Below are 5,754 nucleotides of genomic sequence, written 5' to 3'. Positions count from 1 at the left end.
AGTGAGGAAATGGTGTAATGTAAAATTACTAAATTACTAACTAGAATGCGTCACTTGTAACAAAAAAAACCGGGCAAGTGCGAGTCGGACTCGCGCACGAAGGGTTCCGTACCATAAAGCAAAAAAAAAAACGGAAAAAATGAAAAAGAAAACGGTCACCCATCCAAGTACTGACCACGCCCGACGTTGCTTAACTTTGGTCAAAAATCACGTTTGGGAGCCCCACTTAAATTTTTATTTTATTCTGTTTTTAGTATTTTTTGTTATAGCGGCAACAGAAATACATCATCTGTGAAAATTTCAACTGTCTAGCTATCACGGTTCGTGAGATACAGCCTGGTGACAGACAGACGGACGGGCGGACGGACAGACGGACGGACGGACGGACGGACGGACGGACGGACGGACGGACAGCGAAGTCTTAGTAATAGGGTCCCGTTTTACCCTTTGGGTACGGAACTCTAAAAAAGCAATGAAATCAGTTTAGCGAAAAATCCTATGATATGAAGGCTCACTGTAAAATTTTCTAAAACGTATTTTTATATATATATATTCTTAATAACGAAATTGCAAAACTAAGTACTCCTCCAGAAATTCTTTGTACGTTCATTTAAACACGTCACTTTGCAACACAATGTTCTTCGAGCGTCTCAAAAATACCACAAACAACATCATTAATCTTGTCAATTGGCATTCATTTCTCTGGGGGAGTATCGATACTGCATAATTTGTACCCTTTTCAGGCAAAATCCTTACGAATTGAATTCGCCCAAAAAAAGTACTGACGGCCAAACCCATTCATTTTCCCTATAAAAGTAATAAAGGCTTTGCAAGTTGCCGATGCGTAAATAAAACCTATAGACTATTCCCTCCCCTCAACAACTTCCTTGGCACTCTAACAGTTTCAATAGACGCGCAGTCATAATGTAAAACAGTAGGTATAAGTACTATTTATAGGTAACAGAAAGAAATTAGTTTCTTTTTAACATGTTGGTTTGTTGGTTTTGTTTAGTCTGTAAGTCTGTGGCGATAGTTATTACCACAGTCAGTCATTCGACGAAACCGTCTATTTAGATAGGGAACCTGGGGCGAGGGGTGGGTCGAGCGCACCCGAGCTGCATACCTACGTCACCATTGTTAGTAGCTCGGTACTACTTACAGGGCTAGCGTATCTTATAGTAAGCCAAGTGTAAGCCTTTGGGAAGCTGTGTAAATGTCTGTGACAATCCTACTGTGTTCTTGTGCGGTGTCGGCATTTACGAAAACATCAAAGGCGTCGGCCCACTGTTACCTTTTACACTGTGGTTATTACAATAAATAACTATATTTTTAGTAAAGCTAATACGTTGTTGTTCTGAGATTGCTCGATTTAAGCCGTGCGCAGACAAAAACAAGTTTTTTTAAATGAAAAATACAAATACTTAGAGGGCTGGCAGCTACTTCGGCCAGAGACTAAGTCTGGCCATCCAACGAGGTAACGCTGCCAGTCTACTGGGCACCATAACACAATGACAGCGATCTAGGGAGCATTTTTTTTTATAAGTTTATTTATATGATTATTTTAAGTTTTATATTCCATGTAGTTTAGTTTTATATAATTGTTTAGTTTGTATTTTTTGTCTCAATAAAGTCTCTATTTAAAATACAAATATTATTATGCACATGTTTTGATTTTAGATTTCACATTAACACGATATAAATGTAACACTGTAAAGTATTTGCTGCTTGAGCATGATATCGGATATTTTTGGCTAAGATGCGAATCAATAAAGGTCTCTGCCCACTACACCGTATCATACCATGACCGTGCTTGGACGTATCAGGCACGGAATGTAACGCGATACGGCTTATTATGCCCACTACACCGTGTCCACATTGTACATAACGGGTTTAGTGCCCGTAGTAACCGCGCATCATCCCCATAGCATCCGCCTATAATCCCCGTAGCACGGTAGCATCCGCGTTTCATCCCCTTAGTACCTGCGTTGTTAGCTAATTAGTTCAAAATTTATAACTGTATTATTTTTTTGCGTACCTATAGCTTAAGTTGGTTATGGAATAAATGGGCTTTTTATTTTATTTATTTATTTAGTACCTGCGTTTTATTCGCGAGAGCAATACTCGTCAGAAAGAGCCAGCGAATAGTTATCAGACTGGTAAGAGCGAGCAAGAAATGTAGCAACGCGTTTATAACGGGCTTTGAACGGTCACCATACCCGGTTAAAACCCGTATGCCCACCGTTTCGCCGCCTACACGCACCGTTCTGGCAACGTTGCGTGCGATGCACGGAGCGTTTCGGCACCGGCAAAATATCCTCGCCGACTATTTTTGCCGATCCGTGCATGGCACGCGACGGGTGTGGTCGGTGACGGAACGGGCTAGTGGGCATAGGCATCATACTTTTTCATACAAAGAATATTTTTTTGTCTGACACGTTTATAGCACGGTCATGGTATGATACGGTGTAGTGGGCAGAGACCCTAAGAGTGTTGAGCTAGAAATGGGGCCAACATTACCCGATCTGGTCTATACGGAGACATGCTTTTACTTAAGATCTGGTACCTAAGTGCTTTTACTTGGTAAACATTTCTCTGTTATGAATAATACGGTTCTTACACGTTTCTGTTGATGCAATGCTCGAAAAGGTCACCAAAAATTATTTATCTGGTAATAAAACTTCCTTATCTGGTGGCTTATAGTATGATGTCACTGCATTTCGAAACAAACTGCCAAGCTAAGTCATAAAATGTGAAACTGAACATAAAATTTGCTTATACCTACTGCAATCATATTGAGTGAGTCGAGTTGTGAAATAGCATGTGTTCGTATAAGTTGTTAAACAAATGAAGCGGAAAGCATTCATATTTGGAGTCGAATTTTGTTTGTTGGTTTTAACGGTAATAGATTTAAGATTTGCAACATTGGACTCTTATTAAAAGTCATTTATATTTGGAGTCGAATTTTCTTTGTTGGTTTAAACGGTAATAGACTTAAGACTTGCAATATTGAACTCTTATTAAAAGTCCATATAAATCTGTTTAAGAGTGGTAGAACAAAGTTCCTATAGTGTGTATAGATATAGATAACTATCTTGTAATAAAAAATATGTTGCAGATTACGTTTCAAAACTCATTATGCCAAGCCAGCAACAGTTTCTTGTCATTTTTTGAACATGTACAATACATTTCTATAAGGTCAGTAAACATACCTAATTAGTTACTCATTTATGTAAAGTAGGTATGTAATTTGTTCGTTTTACGTCTCCCGTTGCTAACCGGAGCTAGAGACCACGAAAAAAAGCCCAATCTTAACTACCAAGAACGTTCCCGTATTTATATGGCCATTATTGGAATTAGGCCAATTTATTCAACAACTCTACTTGTGCATATTAATGTGGCCTTATTCTGAATTAAGTTGTTGATATTGAGGGTCTTTTTGGTATGTTTGGTGGGTTTGCAATGAGTTTAGTTTGCATAAAAGAAACCATAGAGATAGTCAAACCTACATTATTAGGTGAAATTGAATATACAATAAATCAATTCGTTTCTTATCTTCTTTTTCTGTCCTACAAATTTAACATTAGCTTGACAAAAATGAAATTGAAATTGATGTTTTCTTACATTTGCCTTCAATCACTTAACTGCGATTGATAGGTAATCGCTTTGAACAGTATTGCTAATGGTCAATTAGGATTGTTAATTTTCTTAGGGTTCCGTACCCAAGGGTAAAACGGGACCCTATTACTAAGGCTCCGCTGTCCGTCCGTCTGTCACCAGGCTGTATCTCACGAACCGTGATAGCTAGACAGTTGAAATTTTCACAGATGATGTATTTCTGTTGCCGCTATAACAACAAATACTAAAAAGTACGGAACCCTCGGTGGGCGTGTCCGACTCGCACTTGTCCGGTTTTTTACACCCCCCCGTTTTTATTTTCTTTTCTGAAAATATATGTGGCTCGGTTGAATATTTATAATTTATTGAAAATATGAGATTTAAATCGCAACTGATCGTGTCGGGGCCGCTGGACATTATAGTGAACCCCATTATAGTGTTTTTATTAATTAAACTTATTATTTATTGCAAAATTTGCAGCCCCTCTACGCATTCCTTAGCCGGTGAATTATACAACGAGGTGATAAAAATGAAAGAAGGGGACCTTCCGGTAAAAAGATACTTCACACATTACGATAGCCCATTTATCCAAAGAGAAAATCGTATCAGAAGACAATCATTTGCTAACACGTTTTGAATAAAACATAAATGAAAAGTATGAGTTTCTATGTTTTGGTGTAAATAATTCCTTGCTTTTCCTGTTCGTATTACTTAATTTAAAAGATGTTCCAGCTTCCACGTCCGAGAATCGAATCTCGCAAGATTTATTTTAACTGTCATTAATGATGCCGTATTCGAACTTCAAGATATTCACAAGAGACGACACGTACTAGATCCATTCTAGATACGTTATAGTTTAGATATCAACTATTAGTTCTCTTTTGCAGCGCATTTCGGGCAACTAATGTCACTTTTACATCAGATAGTGTAAGATATCTAAGATGTGAATTGGATCTCTAAGTCCTGTGGAAATCGTTCAAGAGTATCTCCGGAATCGCGGAAATGTAAAATTTGACAGGTTAGATCTTAAACATATCGTTATCGTATCTTGGTGATGTCTAAAAGATATCTAATAGATGTCTATTTCCAAATCCGAATCGGGCCCAATGTCTCAAGAACAGAATATGGGCCGGTTGCATCAACCACAGTTGACGGACTGATCAACGTCACTCAGCAGTGAACTATGAAACTTCCATTACGACAAAATATAGCAAATACTTTAACGGTGACAGACAGTTTGGTGCAACCGACCCTATGGCTTTAAAAGCTTCATAAGCAACGGAAAGTAATGAAACTTGGTCATAAAATGAAGTTACCGGTTCATGAAATAACCTATAAAAAAGTTCAAATAGTTCATTCCATAGTTTATTCCATAGGTTCATAAAAATGATATTGTTTTGCTGGTATATTTACGACTAAATAACTGTTGCCACTCTTAATGTTAATCTGTTCGTATAAAAAGTCAGTCTCACACACCGTGGTCGAGACAATTTTCTCAAAATGTGTGCCAAATAACCTATTGAATTTCCGTCAATTTTATTGATTTCATGTGTTAAATCTTAAGTGCTCAAGTTTTTATAACTAGAGAAGCAATAAATTTCAAGATAAACGACATTACTCATTCTCTTTTAAATCGAATCCAACTTGACTTTTATGGTAGTTAATGCAATTCAAACTAAGTTTAAGTGGCCATTTTAGGGAACTACGTTCAACTTTTGACCAAGGAATATTTTTCATGGCATGATCACGAACCTTCTTTCCGGACCTCAAAGTTTACTTCGACATTCCTCCTGGAAAATTCCAAAGCTTACTGAATCATTTTATACCTATATTTGATTATATTCTGATAATTTTTTATATATAATTATAACTTATTTATGCACCATCGAAAGTTGACGTTCGAATAATAGTTATTTTATTTTCATTTATACATTAGATTAATGTGTTTGAAGTGAAATTCTTACTATTCTTACATATTATGCATAAAGTAAAAATTGTGCCAGACATGCGCATGTGTTTTAACTAATGGGACATGTTCTTTCCCGTGCATAAATGCATATATCACTGCGCGGAAAACCTCTCACAAAGACCTCACGCGAAGTTCCTTCCTATTGCAGTACACATAAAGGTCATAATTTC

General features: G+C 37.2%; 1 long non-coding RNA gene across 1 annotated transcript; it reads left to right on the top strand.

Moving 5' to 3' along the window:
* The first annotated feature begins 2,753 nt into the window (after positions 1 to 2,753).
* On the top strand, positions 2,754 to 4,280 carry LOC134667653 (uncharacterized). Its single transcript, XR_010098671.1, has 3 exons — positions 2,754 to 2,898; positions 3,116 to 3,195; positions 4,096 to 4,280. It is a non-coding gene; the product is annotated as an uncharacterized LOC134667653 (long non-coding RNA).
* The last annotated feature ends 1,474 nt before the right edge of the window (positions 4,281 to 5,754 follow it).

Source organism: Cydia fagiglandana, chromosome 9 (assembly GCF_963556715.1).
Source record: "Cydia fagiglandana chromosome 9, ilCydFagi1.1, whole genome shotgun sequence".
Taxonomy (NCBI): Eukaryota; Metazoa; Arthropoda; class Insecta; order Lepidoptera; family Tortricidae; genus Cydia; species Cydia fagiglandana.
Note: the sequence above shows the minus strand (reverse complement) of the source record. Positions and strands in the feature narration are given on the sequence as shown.